The sequence below is a fragment of the Aotus nancymaae genome, unplaced genomic scaffold (genome assembly GCF_030222135.1).
Source record: "Aotus nancymaae isolate 86718 unplaced genomic scaffold, 86718_ANA_hifiasm-v0.15.2.pri h1tg000048l, whole genome shotgun sequence".
Lineage (NCBI taxonomy): Eukaryota > Metazoa > Chordata > Mammalia > Primates > Aotidae > Aotus > Aotus nancymaae.
In genome coordinates this window covers 19,269,794-19,293,971 of record NW_026988462.1, presented here as the reverse complement: position 1 = coordinate 19,293,971, position 24,178 = coordinate 19,269,794, and the positions used below count along the sequence as shown (strand labels likewise).

Genomic DNA, 24,178 nt, shown 5'->3' with positions numbered 1-24,178 from the left:
TTCTTCGATCTCAAGCCTGCTGGCTTTCATACTGGAACTTTACACCACTGACTTTCTTGGTTCTCTGGACTTCAGGCTTGGACTAGAAGTACACCATCAACTCTCTTGAGTCTCCAGCTTGCCAACTGCAGCTCTTAGGATTTCTCAGCTTCCATAATTGGTTGACCCAATTTCTTATAATACATGATGTCTCTCTTTCTTCTCTCTCTTCTCCCTCTCTCTCTCTCTCTCTCATTTGTGTGTGTGTGTGTGTGTATGTGTATACACATATAAATATAAATATGTATACACAAATTCCATATTCTATTGGTTCTGCTTCTCTGGAGAGCCCTGACTAGCACAGGGGCTCACTATTATTATGTTTTACTCCTAAATAGTTCCTAATAGCATACATTTTCAGTGAGGAAAGGTGAGTGAAGCCCTGATAGCTGTACCAGAGACTAGGAGGAGAATAGAGAAGTGAATGAGAACAGAGAAAGGAGATTAGAGACTTTGATTATAACTGCCAAAGCTATAATCTCTACTTCTCCTGAGAGCCATGTCTTCAGACAGTGGCTGCTAAGAAAAGTAACACAATTAAATTTGAAGTTTGGGGAAGATCAATTATCAATTAAATCTGGAATCTGAATTAGAAGAAACCTCGAAGCATGTGACAGTAACTAGGGGTGGCAGTAGTGTGAGTATAAAAGGGTATTAGTGCTGTCAGAGCATGTTTAGACATTGGGAAATATAGGTTAGCAGCTTAGAAAGGCACTAAGTTGGAGACAAGTTTGGAAAGCATTCACATAAAGATAATCTCTGTCATTCAGGTGATGGACTGATGTGTTGTTTACCACTCACTGGAGGGAGTGGACTACCAAAAAAAAAAAAAAAAAACCCATAGTGATTAAGGCTGGGTGCAGTGGCTCATGCCTGTAACCCAGCACTTTGGGAGGCTGAGGCAGGTGGATCACCATAGGTCAGGAGTTCAAGACCAGCCTGGCCAACATGGTGAAACCCTGTCTCTACTAAAAAATACAAAAATTAGCTAGGTGTGGTGGTGCATGTCTGTAATCCAAGCTACTTGGGAGGTTGAGGCAGGAGAATCACTTGAACCCAGGAGGCGGAGGTTGCAGTGAGCCAAGATTATGCTATTGCATTCCAACCTGGGCAACGGAGTGAGACTCCATCTCAAAAAACAAACAAACAATCAAACAAAAACAGCAACAACAAAAAACATAGTGATTGAGAACTCAGGCCTTAGACTCTGACTGACTTGATGTCAAACTACCATTTCAAGAAGTTATATTTAACCTTGAACAAGATACTTAATCTATCTTACCTTTGGTGTGAGCATTAACGTAGAGATAATAACTATACTTATTTCAGGGAGTTTCAATTGAGGATTAGATAAGATAATACATGTAATATGTTTAGCAGATACCTGTCTGACATTTACTATGTGCTCAATAGATGTTAGTTAATATTATTATTAATGTTATCATTACTTTATGCTATAATGTATCTCCATTGGGTATATAAAATACTTGATAAAAATTTGAGGGGAAATTTAATGGTTCTTTTAAAAAATATGCTTGAGTCACAAGGTAGCACCTAGTGAATGGTAGTATATTCACAGGATATCCGAAATTTAATTCAATGAAAAGAGGAAAATCAACCTCAGTGTGGAACAACTTTCAGTATCCAAAACCAGTTTTTGTGAGTATGGAGTGATAATCTTTTACCCATGTTTTTCAGAATGAGAGCTTTACAAGAGGGTTGTCTAATAGTTAAATCTGTTTAAAAAGATATTTCTGTAAACATGCTAAAGTGCTTCCTGTCTCTGATTAGTTCTTGCTGAATGACACGGCATTGCACAGTGTGAGTGCCTGAAATTTAAAATACAGGAAGCTCTAGATCATCCTTAGTAAATAAATCATGTGTATTCCTTCCGTCAATTCTGCTAACGGTTTTGCAGAAGCCAAGGCTAGTATTGTGGTAAACTATCAACAATTAGGAATAACCAGGTCAGCTATTTAGAGCCTTGATATAACAGCAATATCTGTTCCTGTATATGTATTATTTTTATTTTAGAACACTGAAGGGTGTTTTATTAAAAATTAGTTCCTAGAATGTATTCATTCTTGTAGCCATTGTTTTTTCTATGAGGCAATAAAGCATCCATAAAAGTAAACTAGTTTTGAACAGTAAAGATAATCCTGTTGTTTAAGGTATCAAATTCTCTAATTATTTACTAATACTTGATTGATTGCCTTGTATTGAAAACGTCATTACTTGCCATACTTCTTGGCTGTATCTACAATACTAGTATCAAAAGCGGAAATCAGTTGGAAACAATAAAAAATTAAAAAGGAAAAATTTTGATTCTTTAATTTTCAAAAAGAATAGAGTAGTCAACTCCATTCTGGGAGAGCAATAATTTATTATTAATGGACAAATTAAGCATATGATTAGCAGTTTACATTTATTTAATATAAATTTATATTAACTTAAAAAACATAATTTCATATATGTAAACACTTAGTTTCTCTTCAAAGTTAGAAATGTAAAATAGTAACAATATAAAATTGGAGCGCTTTTACTTTGAAATCACGATAAGTGCCTATTCTTATTCTCCTCAAAGTCATAAGTTTGCTAAGGGTCTGTTTTAGTTTTGATTTGCACCAAAACATTTTTTCATTTAGCGAATATACATTTTTGGAAATTTTGGCTTTAAAACAAACGTATTCACGTAAAAATTCAATAAACATATCTATGAAGTAAGCACTACACTTTTTATGAGCATACTTGGCTAAATAATCATGTGATCTTTATCCTAAAGAAATTTTTGTTAAACTAGGTAAAACAGTTAAGTGAATACATTTTTTACAATATAGTGTGATAATAGCTATGATAAAGGCATTTATGGGATTCCAGGTGAGCACAGAATAGGGAAAATAAAATCATCTAGAGTGGTGATAAAAGTATAATTAGAATAGAGATTTTAAGAAGAGAATAACAGGATATTATGCTAGAGTGTTAGGTAGGCACCTTATTACAAATTGCTTTGTTGATTAAATTAAAGGGCTTGAATTTTAACTAGACAACTAAAGAAAATGTATTATATAATTTTAATTAGAAGTAATATGCAAACAGAAATGCACTTTTGAAAGTTTATTCCTATTCTGGGAAACAGTAGACATGAGAATGATAAGCTTGGAAGGCAGGAGACCAGTTTGGAGGTTGCTGCTATAGGTTAAATGTGGATTTCTGGGCTTATAGGGCAGTTTATAGTGATAACAAATATACAGAGAAGTTGACATGCTTGACAGATCCTTAAAGTACAAATTCATAAGTCCTTTGTAAGGTGGATATGAGGAAGAGAGAAAAGATATTAGCACACCTTTATTTTCCCCAAATTGTTCTTCTTCAAAAATAGAAAGACACTGGCTAGGCGTGGTAGCTCGCACTTACAATCCAAGAGACTGAGGTGGGTGGACTACTTGAGGCCAGGAGTTCGAGACGAGGTGAGCAACATGGTGACAATCCATCTCTACTAAAAATACAAAAGTTATTCATGCATGGTGGAACACACCTGTAATCCCAACTGTTCAGGAGGATATGGCATGAGAATTGTTTGAAGCCAGAAAGCAGAGGTTGTAGTGAGCTGAGATCATGCCATTGCATTTCAACATGGGTGACAGAGCAAGACTCTGTCTCAAAAAAAAAAATAAATAAATAAATAAATAAAAAGAAAAAGAAAAGAATAAAGACACACATATTTACATATTTGACAAGAAAAATTGAAAATTGCTCTATATAAACTATGTTTAAATGAAATTGCAAATAATAATATCTGAGTAGGTATATATTTATTTACATGACTTTTAGTGCAAACATTATAAATGGTTAAGAACCCTGTATTATTTTCCTGTGGCTGCTGTAAAAATCACCACACACTTGGTGAATTAAAACAACAGAAATTTATGCTTTGTAACTCTAGAGTCAGGAATTATGAAATCAGTATCACTGGGTTGAAACTGAGGTGTCATCAGGGCCATGCTTCTTCTTGAGGAGCTAAGGGAGAATTCATTTCTTGCCTCTTCCAGCTTTTGAAGGCTGCTGTTATTTATTAGTTTCTGCCCACATTACTTCAATCTTGAAAGCCAACCATCTTAAAATCTGTCTTAACTTTGCCTTCACATTACCTCCTCTTCATGGGTAATATGTTTCCCTGCCTTTCTTTATAAGGACACTTGTGATAGCATTTAGGGCCCACCTGACAACCCAGAATAATCTCCCTATCTGAAGATATTTCAAGGTTTCAGGTATTAGGACCTAATACTTATTTTGGCAGTGGGTAGGGAGAAAACATTAATCACTTACTAAAATGCCTGTTGTCATATAGTTAAAAGAGTAAAATATCTAGACTAGCTCTATTCCTTTCCTCCAAACATCAAGTATCCACTGATAGGATTTGTAAAGAAAGAGCTTGAATTTTGTAGAATACTGTATTAATCCACTTGCAAAAAGGCCCTAGAAGAAGCAAATTCATAAAGACAAAGAGTCGGATAGAGGCTATCAAAGGTCAAGGGAAAGAGGACACTGAGAGTTATAATTTATTGGGTACAGAGTTTCTGTTTGAAATGGTGAAAAAGTTTTGGAAATAGATGGTGTTTATGGTTGCACAATATTGTGAAAGTACATCTGCCACTGAATTATACATTTAAACGTGGTTTAAATTATAAATTTCATGTTATTTATATTTTACCACAATTTTTTAAAAGTTAATAGAAAAAAATATGTTTTGCCTCATTAAGAAAAAGCTGACCCAAATATCAGGGCACAGAGACACAGACTTAAGGTCAGAAATGACTCAACTTTTTCTCTGTCCCTTGGTTAAATCTATAACACACCATCAACATTACCTCAAATGGATATTTTGAGAGTTGATTTTGTGTAAGAGATCCTAGGAGCTGGACAGAAACCACTGCAAAACAATTAGGCAAAAAAATATGAGTAGAGACAAAAACAAAACAAAACACAGCTAAAACCATATTCTGCTCCAAGTAAGATTACAAAACAAATTTCAGAAATGTGAAAAAATATGATGTAAAATAGCTAAGGCAATCAATTGGATGACATTAAAAGGATAGAATGGAACTGAGAAAAAATAGTTTAAAATGCATATGTGTAGAGGATGTATACTTCTGGCCATGATGTAGTAATAGGTACTGCGTTTGCATTTTCTTTTAAAAGAATAAGAAAAGAGAGAGAGAAAAAACAAATGATCTACTGATTTTTCAGACATAGGATAAAAAGGAAAAAAGAATAATTCTTAAAGGAAGGGAAATAATTGGAATAGGTTCCGCAACATTTTGCTTAGAATGGTTTTCAGAATGTAATGCAGGCAGGAAAAATCAAGCAGAGCCTGTCTGTTCCCTGGAGGTAAAGATCAGAATTTGGAGAGATCAAATTGCTAGAATTTGGGGGACAGCATAGTGGAGGGAAAAAGGACCTATGTTAAAAGGCTTCAAAGATCTCCAGAAAGTGCCTCTTGAATTTCTGGAGATCTCTCACTAATATTTGTAGAGATCTCTCTAAGTGAGATCTGTCTAAGGCCAAAGGGAAGAATGACAATAACAAAAATGCTCTATGTAAAGCTGGGCGCAGTGGCTCACACCTGTAATCCCAGCACTTTGGGAAGCCTGAGCAGGCAGATCACTTGAGTCCAATAGTTCAGGACCAGTTTGAGCAACATCGTGAAACCCTGTCTCGACCAAAAATACAAACATTAGCCAGACATATGGTGCATGACTTTACTCCCAGCTACTTGGGGGCTGAGGTGGGAGAATAGCTTGAGGCTTGGAGGCAGAGTTTGCAGTGAGCCTGGGGGACAGAGCAAGACTTTTTCTCACAAGAAAAAAAAAAGAGAGAAAGGAAGGAAGGGAGGAAGGGAGGAAGGAAAGAAGAAAGAAAAAGAAAGAAAGAGAAAGAGAAAAAGAACATAAGAAACAAAGAAAAAAGAAAGAAAAGAAGGGAAGGAAGGAAGAAAGAAAAAGAAAATCCCTGTGTAAAACTGTACACCGAACAGTCCCTTTCATCATTCATTTGGATATTTGGATATTAGGTAAAGTTCTCAGAAGTATCACACTAGTTCTTCAGGAAAAATCAAGCCAGAAGACTATGGGGCATTATCTTTGAAGCACTGAAAGGGAAGGAAATACCTGTTTTGTTGTTTTTGTTTTTTTTAGATGGAGTCTTGCTCTGTCGCCAGGCTAGAGTGCAGTGGCAGGAATATCGGCTCACTGCAACCTCCGCCTCCTGGGTTCAAGTGATTCTTCTGCCTCAGCCTCTTGAGTAGCTGAGACTACAGGCAGGCGCCACTATGTCCAGCTAATTTTTGTATTTTTAGTAGAGACGGGGTTTCACCACATTGGCCAGGACGGTCTCAATCTCTTGACCTCATGATCCTCCCACCTCAGCCTCCCAAAGTGCTGGGATTAAAGGCATGAACCACCTCATCGGCTGAGAAGCCTGTTAACCTAGAATTATATCTTTCTGAATTGAAAGTGAATTAAGAGTTTCCTGACAACAAAACAAAAGAAAATTAATCATCAGCAAGTCTATGCTAATATGTTTATAAACTTTTCAGGCAGGAAGTAAATAATGCCACATAAAAATGTAGAGCTAAAAATAAGGAGGAAAGCCCCTTTCTTTTCTCCAAGAAAGCCAAATATTTGGGTAAGACACAAGAAAAGTAAGAGTAAATTAATCATACTGTAAGCAAAAGGCAGAAAAAAAATAAAGGTAACAACAGAAATCACTGAAAAATAAATACTGAAAAAAGAAAAATTAATGAAAACTAAATCTGATTCTCTAAGTAAATAAGTGCAATTAATAAACCTATACTCAGAATAGTTGGAACAAAAAAAGATGACACACACAATTTACCATTGTCTAAAATAAAAGAGACCTCACGGTACTAAAAGAATACTAAGAGAATATTATAAACAGTTTTTAGTTGATAAATTACAACTTAGAAGAAATAAATTCCTTGAAAGAAGTAAACTACCAAGTGCCACACAAAAGAAATAGATAATATGAATAGTACCATGTCTATTAAATAAATTGAATTCATAATTGAATTTTTTCAACCAAAAATACTCCAGAATCATGTGGCTTCACTTCTGAATTCTTCCAAATATTTAAAGCACATTCTACACAATTATTCTAGAAAATAGAAGAGGAGAACACTCTGTGTTTTGTGAGGATATCATTGCCCTAATACCAAAATCTGACAAACCCATTCCATTAATAAATTTGTCTAATATCTCTAATGAATATAAACATAGAAATCTTTAAAAAATTGTAAGAAAATCAAACCCATAAATAAATAAGACATTGTGATAGGCAGAATATTGAATCTCCTAAGCTGCCATTGTAATAATCTCTGTGATCTATGACTATGTTACCTTGCATAGCAAAAGAGATAATTAGGCTGAAAATTTTTAAGTGGGAGATTGTCTTGGATTATTTGATTGAGTCCATTGTAATCAGAAGGGTGCTTAAAGGGGGAAGAAGGAGGCAGGAAAGAGAAAGAGATGAAGAGTGGAAGAGAGCAATAGAGAGAGAGAGAGCTGACTATAGAGGAATTGTCAGAGAGATGCAAAGTTGCTGGCTTTGAAGATGGAAATTAGAGGTCATAAACCAAGGTATGTGAGTGGCCTCTTAAAGCTGTGAAGGATGAGGAAATGAATTCACTCTTTGAGCCTCCAGAAAGGAACATAGTCATGCCAACACCTCAAATTTAGCCTAGTGAAGCTGATGTTGAACTCCTAACTTATAGACAACTTTGGATTGTTTTAAGCCATTAAGTTTGTGGTAAATATTAATAGGGGCAATACAAAAAATGATACAGATTTTTTAAAATTATTTTTGAGTAGCATATGTACCAGAAATACAATATTGGCTTAACATTAAAAAATAAATCAATGTAGTTTATCATATTTACAGACAGCTGCAGCAATACATGTAATCATCTCCATTGTTATGGAAGAAGCATTTAATAAAGTCTAACCCACTGAAGATGAAAGTTCTGTGCAAAAATAAATAAGTCAATAAAAGGGGATTGAACATTGGCAATGTGGCAGAAAGGGGCTTTCTAGAACTTGTCTTTCTGTAGAAATATCCATCTGAACAACTGTCCATGCAAGATAGTTGTTTAAGTGGATATTTCTGCAGAAGGAATAAAGAAAATGCAAGAAAATACTTTCACAAGATCTAAGGAAACCAGGTGAGAGATTACAGCATCTATGTGTAGCACAGAAATAAATGTGCATGTGTGCACACACACACACTGAAAAGGATGGGGAAAAACAGTTTCACACTGTGTCACCCCTTCTCCAACCCCAGGCAGCACGGAGACAGATACCTTTCATGTGGGAGAAGGATAGGAAAGTGAGTACAGGACTTGGCCTTGAATCTCAACACTTAGCTCACCCCTGTAAAATCCAGCACCAGCCAAGCCTCTACAATTCCGGGCTCTAGGCCAGTGCCTGTGACTTGGTGCACCATGGTGCCAAGCAAGATCCCCAAGCCTCAGGCACCAGGCACCCTCCACCAGCAGAAACATAATGGAAAAATTAAAGCTAAGAGCTGTTTTTTAAAAATATAAACAAAATTAACAAACATCTAGCTAAACTTACTTTTTAAAAGAATCAAATAAATTAGAAATAAAAGGGGAGTCATTATAACTGACATAACAGAAATACAAAGTTCATAAGAGACTACTATGAGCAATTATATGCCAACAAATTGGATAACCTAGAAGAAATAGGCAAATTCCTAGACACATACAACCCATTGTAATATGGGGTTCAGGGGTTCAGGGTGCCCTCAGCTCCCCTGAGAGGACATTTCTCCAGGTTCTTGGTCTCCTGCCCTCTCAACAATGAGAGAGGGGACCACGGTGCAGTGTGCAGTAAATGCCAGACTCAAAAATGTTTGTAGAAAGTGATTTATTTAGAGAGAGAAAAACAGGAGAAGGAGAGAGAAAGAAACAGCTAACTCTCACATTGAGTAAGAGAATCCAGAAAGATGGAATCCAAGAGAAGAAACCAGCTTCCACACTGAGTGGAAGGGAATAGAGAGAGAGAGAGATGGAGTTTAGGAGGGAAAGACAGGCTTCTATGAGAGAGTGGAAGGGGACTCCAGAGGGGAAATCCAGGAGAGAGAAAGACGGCTTCCATGAAGGGAGTGTTCCTGGAAGGGGACCAAACATGGAGTCTGAAGGGGTGTGGAGGAAGGAAGGAAGGAAGGAAGGGGGAACTTTTAACCTGGGAGGAACCCCAACCTTTTCCAAGACCCCAAGCCAATGAAAGGAGTTCCTTAGAACATCCTCTGGAGTGATTGACTCTTAGTTTCTTCCCGCACCCACAAAATTTAAACATAAACTGTTAAGTCTCCCAGATGGAGAGAGATGGGAGGGGGGCATCATGCCAGGAAGTTCTTGCCCTTAAAACTACACCCCCTTGTGGACCCAGAAAGAGAACACCTTCCCTCATTACCCCTCTTTGAACAGGAAAACCCAACTTCTGTTGGAATTACGGACATCGATCTTCTTTAACTACTTCCTGCTGAAATGGGGCATAGAAGGGGCCCTGCAGTTTAGGTTTCCTCCAGAGGGAAGACTTTCAGGGATGCAGGTTGATCCTGAGGTCCACGATAGAGCCCATGAGCCAAGGACATACAGGGTTCCAGCAGCAGGATTATTTGTGACCTTATGGTTCTATAAGAAATGAATGTGACAAGGTGGTTAAAGATGAGAGGCCCAGAGGCCAACAAATATAGAATGGTTATAAATGAGACTAGGAGAGAACAGAGCCAGGACAGTCAGTTGTTAAACAAGCCTCACAATACTTAACTGGCTTACAAAATAGCAGCATTTTTCCTAGAAAGAGACAGGTTCCCTTCCCCTCTATGAAAAGGATAATTGGAGTTTGAGAGATATCAAAGTTGAGGGTTATAGTCCTATTAATACCAGGATATAAATTAGACTTATGAGTGGTTACTTCCCTGAAGATCTTGTTGGAAAAAACAGATGTAGATTTTCTAATGGCTCGCATTTGGATGAAGGGTTGTCTCCTGGAACTTCAGGCTGTGGAGTGGAGGGTCTATGACCTTCCTCAGGAGGCATCCAAGGCTTCAGCCGAGTGTGATGAATCCATGAGTCTATTTCTACTACCTTAATTGCCATTGGGGTGGACAGAATGACTGAAAATGGTCCTTCCCAGGATGGGTCTAGGGAGGGAGAGTCAGAGGGGAGAGAATTAACAAACACCAAGTCTCCAGGGCAGGAGATAAATACTGAGAAGGCCATGCAGTGTCCAGGAGAAGATTAACTTCCTGAACCTCTATGGTCAGCTTTACCCAGGGCTCTGAGGGTGATGGCTCATGCTGACACTTGTTCCAGGCACCCTCAGTCCTGCCACTGGGTCATCTGGCAAGAAACCTCAGGCCCTGGGGACCTTCACTCCCTGGGACAGTTGCTTTCTAATGATTCCCTTGGCACAGCGGGCATGGAATAGATGGTGGTCCATTCCTCTGGGGACAATTCCTTACAAAATGTCCCTTCAGACCTCACTGGTAACAAGTTCTGCCAGACTGGTGGCTAAACCAAGCCTTTCCCTCATTTGAGCCCCTGGGGTCTGCTTGCCCAAAAGCCATGATTAAGGCAGCAGCCTTTCTCTGATATCTCCTGTTCCTTTCAGACTGTTCCTTCTGGTCTCTATTACAAAACACCATGGTTGACCGATTCAATAATGATTCTAGACTCTGTTCTGGTCCCAAAGTCAGCTTCTGAAGCTTCCTCCTGATATCTGCTGCTGACTGAGTAATAGACTTGTCCTTTAGTATTAACTGACCCTCTATGGATTCTGGTGACGGGGGTATACTTCCTTAAAGCGTCTTGCAATCGCTCAAGGAAAGCTGTTGGGTTTTCTTCCCTTCACTTTAGGGGTTAGGTTTTCCACTCTGCAGAGGGTAATTTGGACATGCTGTTTGGCAGAGAAAAATAAGCCACATCCTCCTTAAAGACTGTGCTAAATTGGTCCCAATTATCCAGAATACACTTTAATGGGGACTTGAGCTTGGGAAGATTGGCACCCATCTGAAATTGAACACAAGGAATGCTAGCATTCCCAGTTAAAGAAATTATAGCCACTTCAACCTAAGGCATCCCTTAGGTAAAATGGGTACTGAAATGAAACGTCTTTCAGTCAGTACCCCAAAATTTTGTGTGCCCAAGATACGTGATCCATCTTATCAGAGGGCCTCCTATGTACTGGATTTCAGTCACGAACTACCAGCATCACAGGACCACTCACACTGCCTGCATGACCTCCAGTGACTACCATAGAGGCATGGAACAAGAGGGGCCTATTGGGTTTGGTAGTAATCATACTAACGAGCTCAGGAGATGGGTACCAATATTTCCCATCAAAAGTCAAATTTACACAGGCCAATTTTTACAACTGCCCCAGGATCCAAGATGGTCGAGTAGTAGCAGCTCTGGATTGCAGCTCCCAGTGAGACTACAGAGGGTGAGTGGTCGCCACATTTCCAGATGGATTTTTATTGACCACAGACCAGGAGATTCCCAGGCAGAGGAGTGCCAGAGGTCTCCAACACACCTGTTTCAGCCAGTGTGGCAGGTCTGTGCACACAAAAAAAAACCTCACACGAGTCTGGATGCTGTTTTAGCTGGCGACTGGAGCACCTGGGAGACAGAGTCACCTGTGCAACTGATAAAAAGGGTACTGAAATAGGGAGCCAGGCCAGGAGATTCCCAGGTGAAAAAGCACCATGAGTCTCCAGCGTGGCTGTTTCAGCCGGCATAGCAGGTCTGCACGCAAAATCTCATACAAATCTGGGTGCCTTTTCAATAGGCAACTGGAACACCTGGGAGTCAGAGTCGCCCATTCAACTGATAAAAAGTGGACTGAAACAGGGAGCCAGGCCAGGAGATTCCTCGGTGGAAAAGAACCTCCAGCACAGCTATTTCAGCCGGCACAGTGGGTCTTGGCACAAAATCTCACACAAATCCGGGTGCCTTTTCAACTGGCAACAGGAACGCCTGGGAGACAGAGTTGCCTGTTCAACTGAAAAAGAGGGAACTGAAACAGGGAGACAGGCCAGGAGATTCCTAGGCAAAAAAGTGCCACAAGCCCCCAGCATGGCTGTTTCAGCTGGCACAGTGGGTCTCCACACAAAATCTCACACAAATCTGGTGCCTTTTTAACTGGCAACTGGAATGCCTGGGAGACAGAGTCACCCGTTCAACTGAAGAAAAGGGGACTGAAACGGAGCCAGGCCAGGAGATTCCCAGGTGAAAAAGTGCCATGAGCCCCCAGCACAATCCAGGCACTGATTCAACTGGTGACTTGAATGCCTGGGAAACAGAGTCACCCTTTCAACTGAAAAAAAAAAAAGGGTATGTGGCAGGGAGCCAGATGATCAGACATGGCCAGTCCCACCCTCACAAAGACCAGCAATCTAAAACACTCTGGATTGAGAGTTTCACAGCAAGCATAGCTGAACCTAGGATGGTCCAGCTCTGTGGGGGAGGGGCGTCCGCCATTACGGAGGTAGTCCACCACTCCCGAGGCACTCCGCCATTGCTGAGGTGGTCTGCCATTACCGAGGCAGTCCACCACTACCAAGGTAGTCTGTATGGAGGCAGCCCAATATTGCCAAGACAGTGTGCCATTACAGAGAGAGTCTACCATTACAGAGGTGGGCCGCCATTGCCAAGGCAGTTCTAACTATAAGCCTATAAACAGGACTGTAGGGAAGTTCACACAGCAGCTTGGTGGAGCACACAGCAGCTCAGCAAAGCCTCTGCTGACAGACTGTGACTAGGCTGCCTCCTTGCTGGGCAGGGCATCCCTAAAAAAAGGCAGTAGCATGACAGAAACTTATAAATAAAACCCTACCTTTCTAGGACAGAGCACCTGGGGAATAAAAGGCTGTTATGAGTTCTGCTGCAGCAGACTTAAATGTACCTGCCCAGCAGCTCTAAATGGAACAATGGAGATCACAGCTCAGCACTTGAGCTCCTATAATGGACAACCTGTCTCCTCAAGCAGCTCCCGGACCCCCGTATATCCAAAGAGTCACCTTATAAGGGAGAGCTCAAACTGACATCTGGCAGGTATCCTTCTGGGACAAAGATAGCAGAAGAAGAAACTGGCAGCAACCCTTACTGTTCTGCAGCTGCTGCAGGTGAGTCCCAGGCAAGCAGGGTCTGGAGTAGACCTCCAGCAGTCCTACAGCAGAGGGGCCTGACTGTTAGAAGGAAAACTATAAAACAGAAAGAAATAACTTCATCATCAACAAACAGGATGTCCACTCAGAGACCCTATCTGAAAGTCAACAACTACAAAGACCACAGGTAAATAAACCCACAAAAATGGGAAAAAACCAGCAGAAAAAGAATGAAAACACCCAAAACCAGAACACCTGTCCTCCTCCAAGGGATCACAACTCCTCACCAGCAAGGGAACAAGGCTGGATGGAGAATGAGTCTGATGAATTGACAGAAACAGGCTTCAGAAGGTGGGTAATAAGAAATTTCTCTGAGCTAAAAGATGATGTTCTAACCCAATGCAAAGAAACTAAGAATCTTGAAAAAAGGTTTGATGAAATGCTAATGAGAATAAACAGTTTAGAGAAGAACATAAATGAATTGATGGAGCTGAAAAACACAACATGAGAACGTCACAAAGCATACACAAGTTTCAATAGCTGAATTGACCAAGCAGAAGAAAGGATATCAGAGGTCGAAAATCAACCAATGAAATAAAATGAGAAGGCAAGATTAGAGAAAAAAGTAAAAAGAAATAAACAAAGCCTCCAAGAAATATGGGATTATGTGAAAAGACTTAATCTTATGTTTGATAGGTGTACCTGAATATGATGGAGAGAATGAATTCAACCTGGAAAACACTCTTCAGGATATTATCCAGGAAAACTTCCCCAAACCTAGTAAGGCAGCCAATATTCAAGTTCAGGAAATACAGAGAACACCACAAAGATATTCCTCAAGAAGAGCAGCCCCAAGGCACATAATCGTCAGATTCACTAGTGTTGAAATGAAGGAGAAAATGCTAAGGGCAGCCAGAGAGAAAGGTTGGGTTACCCACAAAGGGGAGCCCATCAGACACAGCAGATTTCTGAGCAGAAACCCTACAAGCCAGAAGAGAGTGGGGGCCAATATTCCACATCCTTAAAGAAAAGAACATTCAACCTAGGATTTCATTTCCAACCAAAGTTTCATAAGCAAAGGAGAAATAAAATACTTTACGAACAAGCAATTACTCAGAGATTTCATCACCACCAGGCCTGCTTTACAAGAGCTCCTAAAAGAAGCACTAAACATAGAAAGGAACAACCAGTACCAGCCACTCCAAAAATACACCAAATGGTAAAGCGCAGTGACACAATGAAGAAACTGTATCAACTAACTGGCAAAACAGCCAGCTAGCATCAAAATGGCAGGATCAAATTCACACATAATTATATTAACCCTAAATGTAAATGGGTAAAATGCCCCAATCAAAAGACTGGTAAATTGGATAAAAAGTCAAGACCCATCCATGTGCTGTATCCAGGAAACCCTTCTCACATGGAAGGATACACATAGGCTCAAAATAAATGGATAGAGGAAGATTTACCAAGCAAATGGAGAGCAAAAAAAAAAAAAAAGCAGGAGTTGCAATCCTATTCTCTGATAAAATAGACTTTAAATCAACAAAAATCAAAAGAGACAAAAAAAGACATTATATAATGGTAAAAGGATCAATGCAATAAGAAGAGCTAATGATCCTAAATATATACACACCCAATACAGGAGCACCCAGATGCATATAGCAAGTTCTTACTGTCTTACAAAGAGATGTAGACTCCCACACAATAATAGTGGGAGATTTTAACATTCCACTGTCAATATTAGACAGATCAATGAGACAGATAATTAACAAGGATATCCAGGACTTGAACTCAGACCTGGACCAAGCAACCTAATAGACATTTAGGGAACTCTCCACCTCAAATCCACAGAATATACATTATTCTCAGCACTACATCAAACCTACTCTAAAATTGACCAGATAATTGGAAGTAAATCACTCCTCAGCAAATGCAAAAGAATGGAAACCATAACAGACAGTCTCTCAGACCACAGTGCAATCAAGTTAGAACTCAGAATTCAGAAACTAACTCAGAACCACATAGCTTCATGGAAACTGAACAACTGGCTGGTGAATGTTGACTGGATAAACAATGAAATGGAGGCAGAAATAAAGATATCTTTGAAACCAAGGAGAACAAAAATACAACATACCAGAATCTCTGGGACACATTTAAAGCAGTGTCTAGAGGAAAATATATAGCAATAAATGCCCACATGAGAAGCAAGGAAAGATCTAAAATCGACAGCCTATCGTTAACATTGAAGGAGCTAGAGGAGCAAGATCAAAAAAACTGAAAACCTAGCAGAAGACAAGAAATAACTCAGATCAGAGCAGAACTGAAGGAGATAGAGACAGAAAAAAACTCTTCAAAAAATCAATAAATCTAGGAGCTGGTTTTGTGAAAAGATCAACAAAATAGACAAACCACTAGCCAGATTAATAAAAAAGAAATGAGACAAGAATAAAATAGATGCAATAAGAAAACAATAAAGAAGATATCACCACAGATTCCACAGAAATACAAACCACCATCAGAGATTACTACAAACAAGTCTATGCACATAAAGCAGTAAACCTGGAAGAAATGGATAAATTCCTGGACATTTGCATCCTCCCAAGCCTAACCAGGAAGAAGTCGAAACCCTGAATAGAGCAATCACCAGGGCTGAAGTCGAGGCAGCAATTAATAGCCTACCCACCAAAAAAGCCCAGGTCCAGATGGGTTCACAGCCGAATTCTACCAGACATACAAAGAGGAGCTGGTACATTCCTTATGAAACTATTCCAAACAATCCAAAAAGAGGGAATCCTTCCCAAATCATTTTATGAGGTCAACATCATCCTGATGCCAAAACCAGGCAGAGACTCAACATGAAAAGAAAACTTCAGGCCAATATCCATGATGAACATAAATGCAAAAATCTTCAATAAAATACTGGCAAACCAATTGCAACAGCACATCGAAAAGCTTATCCATCATGATCAAGTAGGCTTCATTCCGGGGATGCAAGGCCAGTTCAACAAACACAAGTCTATAAACATAATTCACCACATAAACAGAACCAAGGACAAAAACCACATGATTATCTCAATAGATGCAGAGAAGGCTTTCGACAAAATTCAACAGCCCTTTATGCTAAAAACTCTCAATAAACTAGGTATTGATGGAATGTATCTCAAAATAATAAAAGCTATTTACAACAAACCCACAGCCAATATCGTACTGAATGGGTAGAAACAAAAGCATTCCCTTTGAAATCTGGCACTAGACAAGGATGCCCTTTCTCACCACTCCTATTCAATATAGCATTGGAAGGTCTAGCCAGAGCAATCAGGCAAGAAAAGGAAATAAAGGGTATTCAATTAGGAAAGGAGGAAATCAAATTGTCTCTATTTGGAGTTATCATGATTGTATATTTAGAAGACCCCATCGTCTCAGCCCAAAATCTCTTTAAGATGATAAGCAACTTCAGCAAAGTCTCAGAATACAAAATCAATGTGCAAAAATCACAAGCATTCCTATACACCAATAACAGACTTAAAGAGAGCCAAATCAAGAAGAAACTGCCATTCACAATTGCTACTAATAGAATTAAATACCTAGGAATACAACTAACAAAGAATGTAAAGGACCTCTTCAAGGAGAGCTACAAACCACTGCTCAATGAAATAAAAGAAAACACAAACAGATGGAGAAACATTTCATGCTCATGGTTAGGAAGAATCAATATCGTAAAAGTGGTCATACTGCCCAAAGTAATTTACAGATTCAACGCTATCCCCATCAAGCTACCAATGACCTTCTTCACAGAACTGGAAAAAACCACCTTAAACTTCATATGGAACCAAAAGAGAGCCTGCATAGCCAAGTCAATACTAAGCAAAAAGAACAAAGCTGGAGGCATCACACTACTAGACTTCAAACTATACTACAAGGCTACAGTAATCAAAACAGCATGGTACTGGTACCAAAACAGAGATACAGACCAATGGAACAGAACAGAGGCCTCGGAGGCAACACAACATATCTACAACCATCCGATCTTTGACAAACCTGACAAAAACAAGCAATGGGGAAAGGACTCCCTGTTTAATAAGTGGTGTTGGGAAAACTGGCTAGCCATGTGCAGAAAGCAGAAACTGGACCCCTTTCTGACACCTTTCACAAAAATTAACTCCAGATGGATTAAAGACTTAAACATAAGACCTAACACCATAAAAACTATGGGAGGGACAGCAGGCGGTGGGGAGTTGGGGAGGGATAACATGGGGAGAAATGCCAGATATAGGTGATGGGGAGGAAGACAGCAAACCACATTGCCATGTATGTACCTATTCAACAATCTTGCCTGTTCCTCACATGTACCCCAAAACCTTAAATGCAATAAAAGATATATTAAAAAAAAAAAACTGCCCCAGAAGGGTAAACTTCTAGGGAAGGGCCATTAGAGCACACAGTTCAAAGGCGGCAGGCAGGGCTTTGCTGAGGCCAGAACAATACCCTCAGGACCCGGGCCTCCTCTCCCCTAAGCCATCTTCCATTGTAGGAAAATGCTCTTAAGGTTGTGAGACCTGCCATTGACTATTCGGGGCCTGGAATCAGTTTATCTATGATTTTCTAGATGGAAAAGTTCTGCCGTAGAGAGAGCCAATCCTAAGCAAGACAAATGATACACCAAACACCAAGTCCCATAGCCTTCAGCTTCTGAATTTCCCCCAAAAGTTTTCACCAATTCAAGACTGACTCCACTGGGAACTTGCACCAGCAACTTTGCAGTTGTAGGCCTTACAGCTTAATCAGCTGTGCAAACAAGCCACTTCCATTAAGGAAAGGCAGAAAGCTTTCTTAAGCCGTATTTTGAATGAGAATGCTACACCCTGAGGCATTGTGGCCTGCCTAAAAGCCAGGTGGGGCTGACGGCCAGCAGCCTCTTCCTTTTCCTCAGGTGCACCGGCAGAGGAAAAAAGGAAAAAAGCCGCTTGCGGAGTCAGTTTAAAAGCAGCATTTGCAGCCGTTGCTGGGTCGGCGGTGTGTTGCCCCGCCCCCTCAGCTTTCGGTCGCCATGTTTACTCTGCCAGTACCAGGTGCGCACTTGGGCCACTCTCCCAACCGTTCCCCATAGGGACCCGTGGCCAGCAGGAATGTCCTGGGGAGCCTTTTTACCCTGCTGCTTGGGACTGGAGAACGCCGGAGAGGCCTGCCAGAACCACTGCATCAGGCTGCTGGGCTCCCCAGTCCCTTGCAGGCTCGGGCTGTACCTCGCCTCTCCCCACTGTTTTTCTCTGGCAGACCTCTGTGCGCTGGGTTCCACCCCTGGGGCTGGGCTGTTCCTGGCTGGCAAGGAGCGGAAAGAGGGGGTGCTCACCCTTTCTGCCCCACAGGCTTCCAAAGGTTTTGGTCCCAGGTATAATATTCAAAGGATAGAGAAGAAGAAGGAAAGCAGCAAGCGAGCTTGGAGGTAAAAAACTGTGCTTTTAATTCTGGCTGGCCTGCGCCACTTAAGACGGGCTGGGTCGAGCTGCTGCTCTGGTTCCCCACAGCCCTGCTTGGCTGTGGCCACTTCAGGTATTCTTAAAGAGACGGGACAGAATGGGGCCTGTTTTACTCACAATTTTGAAGTTTTCTCTGGCTGTACCCCTCTTCTGTACCCTTTCCTTGCTGTACCCCTCTTCTGGCTGTACCCCTCTTCTGGTGGACCCCTCTCCTGGCTGGCTCACCAAAATGTAATATTGGGGTTCAGGGGTTCAGGGTACCCTCAGCTCCCCTGAGAGGATGTTTCTCCACGTTCTTGGTCTCCTGCCCTTTCAAGAATGAGAGAGGTGACCACAGGGCAGTGTGCAGTAAATGCCAGACTCAAAAGTGTTTGAAGAAAGTGATTTATTTAGAGAGAAACAGGAGAAGGAGAAAGAAACAGCTAACTCTCACACTGAGTGAAAGAATCCAGAAAGATGGAATGCAGGAAGGGAAAGCAGCTTCCACACTGAGTGGAAGGGAATAGAGAGAGAGATGGAGTTTAGGAGGGGAAGACAGGCTAGTGGAGGGACGGCAGGGGTGGGTAGGGATTTGGGGAGGGATAACATGGGGAGAAATGCCAGATATAGGTGACAGGGATGGAGGTAGCAAACCACATTGCTACGTATGCTATGCAACAATCCTGCATGTTCTGGACGTGTACCTCAAAACCTAAAGTGCAATAAAATATATATATATATGAAGAAGTAGAGAGTAGAATGGTGGTTAACAAGGGCTGAGATAGGGAATGTTTGGGGAGATTTGGTCAAATTATACAAGTTTTCAGTAAGATAGGAGGAATAATATTAACAGATCTATTGTATATTGATGATGAATAATTGGAAATTAAACTGTTTTAAAATATTGAAATTGGCTAACATGTTGTAAGGAGATGTAATCACTGAAAGTTCTCACTTGAAAAGTATGTATTTCAGAAAAAATGAACCATTTACAAATGAGGACACCATAAAAAGTAAGAAATAAGTTAAAACATTTTAATATCTGATGAGATAAATATCTAGAATCTATTTGTTTACACACACACACACACACACACACACTCTGAAGGATGAAAGCATCAAGAAAACCCAATACAAAAGGTTGGGCAAATGATGCAAAGATACAACTCATAGCAAATGAAATAAATAAGACCAATAAACATAGTGTAAAAGAGTCCATACTACTGGTAAATAGACAATGCAAATGAAAACAATATAATACCATATTATACTCATTAGATGGACAAAATTTTTAAAGATCTGGCATCTATATGAAGCAACAGGAAGTCATGACTCAGGGTGATTATTGGCATCTTGTAATGAAGATATTTCCTGATACAGGCTAGCTTTCTAATTTTACATATAAAACTCAGACTCTAAGACTCTAGCATATGTACAAAAAAAACCAAGACATGTGAATGATTAGTCATTGAAGGACTGGTTTTGTTTTAATAATGAATGTGAAAAAGTGTGAGATTATTATATTCTAGATATCCATCAACAACAGAAAGGATAACCAAAGTGTAATATGTTAATGCAACACATTAGTGTACAATGATTCTGATAAATGAATAAGCAATGTGTATATTAATTGGGGCAAATCTTAATGGTATAATATGTAGTGCCAAAAAACAAGATGAAAAATAATACATACAATATGACAAGATTTAGATATGTTTAAAAGTATTCAGTATGCAGCTCAATATTGTTTATAGTTACATAGATACATAGTAAAAGTGCAAAAAGGACTCTTCAAAATGAGAATCACCAAATTCAGATTACTGAGTACCTCAAAGGAGAGATATAGGGAAGTAAAATTAGGGAGGAATAGACAGTTAAAAGATTATTAAGCCCAAAACAAATAAACAAAATATAAAGGTGTCCTAAACATGGGTTGATTCAAAAATGAAGTTTACAGTATTTTTCTTTACACTTTTCACTATGTTTGAAATATTTGATGATAAAATAGACCAAAGTAAAGAGAAACTGCCGCTGTCTTTATCAACAAGTTTAAGGGTTGATTTTTGGACTTTATTAATTATGTAATTCATCACAGTTTACAACTGAATGAGACAGCATTGTATGGCAGTGAAACCTATTCTTGTTCAATCTGTTATTTTACTGTTTTATGAAATCAGTCCTACTGAGAGTTGTCTAACTGTAAAATTATAACACTTGAGGACAAACAACTAAAACTGACTATATTAAATTTAAGATACTTTTTACACATAAGCTTTTGCCAGCTGTCTGTCTTCATTTGCACTTATTTTAGAACTCTAAACTTTAGGACTGAAGTTCAGAACTTTCTGTGAGCCCACAAACTTATTTTCTAGTCATTTAAGACAAGAGGACCTGATTCCATATAAATGGCTTATTGAAAATTAATATATGTTGTAGAAAGTACTTTATACGTTTATGTTTTTATCTTGAGCCAAATTTCTGTTATTTTGCTATTTCCAATGATGTAATGTATGGACATTATTAAATTGAGAAAACACTTTCATCTAAATGTAATCTTCATCATAAAAATTACTGCTTGAAAATTCCTGTTCCAGAAACCAAAAAATAATGATGGTATGTGGAATATTCTTTTTTATTTACTTTCAAAATAAATTTTTAAGGTAAATCAGTGAAAAAAATGTAACATTCAGTTTTATCAAGATCTAAGTAAGATTGCTATACTTTTTTTCATTTTATACCTAGTGACACTACCATGCTCTTTAAAAGTTTGGACACTTTTGTTATAGTATTCTTTTTATCTCCTCATTTTGGGGCTTTTCATCTCTAAGCTGAGGATAATATTTACATGATTTCTGAAAGCTTTGTAGTATTCTGATCCTCATAATAGTCATCTCATTTATTAAAAGAAGAAATAAAACAGAAGTGTGAAAGTATTGTCCATACATTCATTAAATAATTTGGGTCTTTTGGCCTTCCATTTAATAGTAACATATACATCCAAAATTAGTCTCTTAATTTGGCAATTTTTTGTGTGATAAATATTTTATTTTATTTTTAATTTATTGTACTTTAAGTTTTGAGATACATGTGCAGAACGTGCAGGTTTTAAGTGTTTTTTGTATCGTTCTTCCCTTAGAGTCCACGCATTTTGGATATGTCACCTAGAGATGATGTAAGTGTTGTCGTTTCCTATCCTGGATTTTATGCTCTTCAGGATGAGAACAGAGGTACATAATTTGGCAAAAAGAAAAGTGATTCTTCTTTTGCCTAAGAGGCAAATGTTTTAGTGATGTGCACAATGCAAACACTGCAAATTCCAACTGATACGTGATGCTGTTCTAAATGTGGGAGGTAAGAATGTCTGGGGAAAAGGAATTGTCTGTGGAGGATGGGTGGGTCTGAATGAGTAGGAGTTTGTTCCAGAAAACTAAGAAACAGATGGAGTTTGGATTTAAAGCATGACTTAGATTCGAATGTGCATTCAGAAAAATCCACTGTTCCTCTATTTTTGAATTTTCCTAGTTGAACTCCCACCTTTGTTTTTTGTGGGCTATTGTTTTTTTCTGGTGCTACTGTTGAACTTTTCCTTGATCCATTTAAAAAATATATGCCTTTAATTATTTGATTACATAATTTCTTTTTCAAAATACAATTACAAATGGAAATGCATTCTTTTTACATGTATAGAAAAGCTACTGGACTTTGAAAGGTCCAAGTGGCAGAACACTGCAGTCTGGACTAGCAGGAGAGCCTCATTTTGCTCTGGCTGTCACAGAAATTTGGCAGATTTTTAGGGTCAACTTGGTAAATGGGCCTGTTATAAACAGTGTACCCAAAGTGGTATAAATAACCTTTCATATCCAAAGAGACATATGTAGGATAAAGCTCAAATGCCACTATATTTTTTCACTTTCAAGTAACTAACCTACAAGTCTGAACTATTGTTCACTAACCACTGTACAGATATATCAGCCTTCTTTGTTCAGAATATAATTTATAAAACTTGTGTTAACTGGCTATTCTGATTCACCAGGCCCTATCATCATGATATTATTGATGTTGTGTTTGATCCATACATACATGCATAATAGATCCTTAGCCTTGTGTTGATTTATAATAGGAGTCAACAGCTAATTAAACTTATACTAACTCTCTGGCATATACTAAGAATATCCATAATCTGTACCAGCCAATAAGCAATTTAAATGAGAATGTAATAGGAATCCTGATCCTTGCAGATTTAAATATTTAATGATAACATTGATTCCTTCAGGTATATAATAATTGCTTTTGGTTTGCTATTTTAAAAAGCTGTGAATTTTCAGTGGTTCCTTATATCTGAATTACTTTGACTTCCTGAATGGAAAAGGCAATGTGGGAATTGTGTCAGTACTTAAAATATTTTAGAGAGATTGTTTCTGGCCAATATGGCCAATACATACAGCAAATGTGTAGTTAAGACTGAATACATTTCACATAAGAAAAATAAATAACTGGACAAAATAAAATAAAAAGATGCTTCTTAACATATTTGACATGACACATTAGAGGACAATCCTTGAGAGAGAGGAAACAAGTGAAGCAAGCTCTATGATTGACTAAGTTTATTGATTTGAGAGAATTTCCAGTCCACAGAGCAAGAAGAGGAAACCTATTTAGAGCTTGGCATACTTTCTGTGTTGAGGAGACATTGCTAATTATCCAGGAAGAACACGATTTCTAGAGTCCACAAGACAGTGTTGGAGATAAGAGAGCTGTGAAGGGAGACAACTCTAGAAGTCTGTAGAGGGATCCTTCAAGTGTTCATCAGAGTACTGATCAAAGTGTGTGAAAACCAGCTGAGGCTTGGGTATGAATTACCTGAAAGGATTAGAATAAAAAAATAACTTGAGCTTACCTAGAGCTAAGAATAAACTATATTTCCATCAGATAGGCTTGAAACTCTCATAATTCATTGAAAATTTGGTATTGTGTTAGGAAGAATCTTGCCTCAGAAGAGGGGAATTATTATGCCTATACTAAGCACTGCTTCAGACCCAACTAACAAATTGTAAATATGACTCAAAAGTATCTGATTTCTTCTCAATAGCATATATGTGTCCCATAACAAAGGTTGAGAATATAAGATTATAGAAATGTCCAGCATTCAACAAGGTAAAATTCACAGTGTCTTTTGTCCAGTGAAAAATTAGCAGATATGCAAATAGGCAAGAAAATACAATCCATAATGAGAAGAAAATTAAATCAGTTGAAGCTGATACAGATGTTAGAATTGGCATACAAGGACACTAAAAAAAGTTGCTACAACTTTATTTCATATGTTCAAAAAGCCAGAGAAAAACTGAATATGTTAAATAATGACAAAAAATATATAAAACTATAGTCAAATGTCTAGAGTTGAAAACTACGATGTCTGAGATGGAAAAAGCACTGTATTGCAGAAAGAACAGTGAATTTGAAGACATAGCAACAGA

General features: G+C 38.8%; 1 long non-coding RNA gene across 1 annotated transcript in view; it reads right to left on the bottom strand.

The window, feature by feature from the left end:
* Positions 1-23,293: 23,293 nt before the first annotated feature.
* LOC105712368 (uncharacterized) overlaps positions 23,294-24,178 on the bottom strand; it is a 71,272-nt gene continuing 70,387 nt past the window's right edge. Inside the window, exon 3 of the long non-coding RNA XR_001106304.3 lies at positions 23,294-23,564. This is a non-coding gene — a long non-coding RNA (uncharacterized LOC105712368). The remainder of the gene's footprint in view (positions 23,565-24,178) is intronic.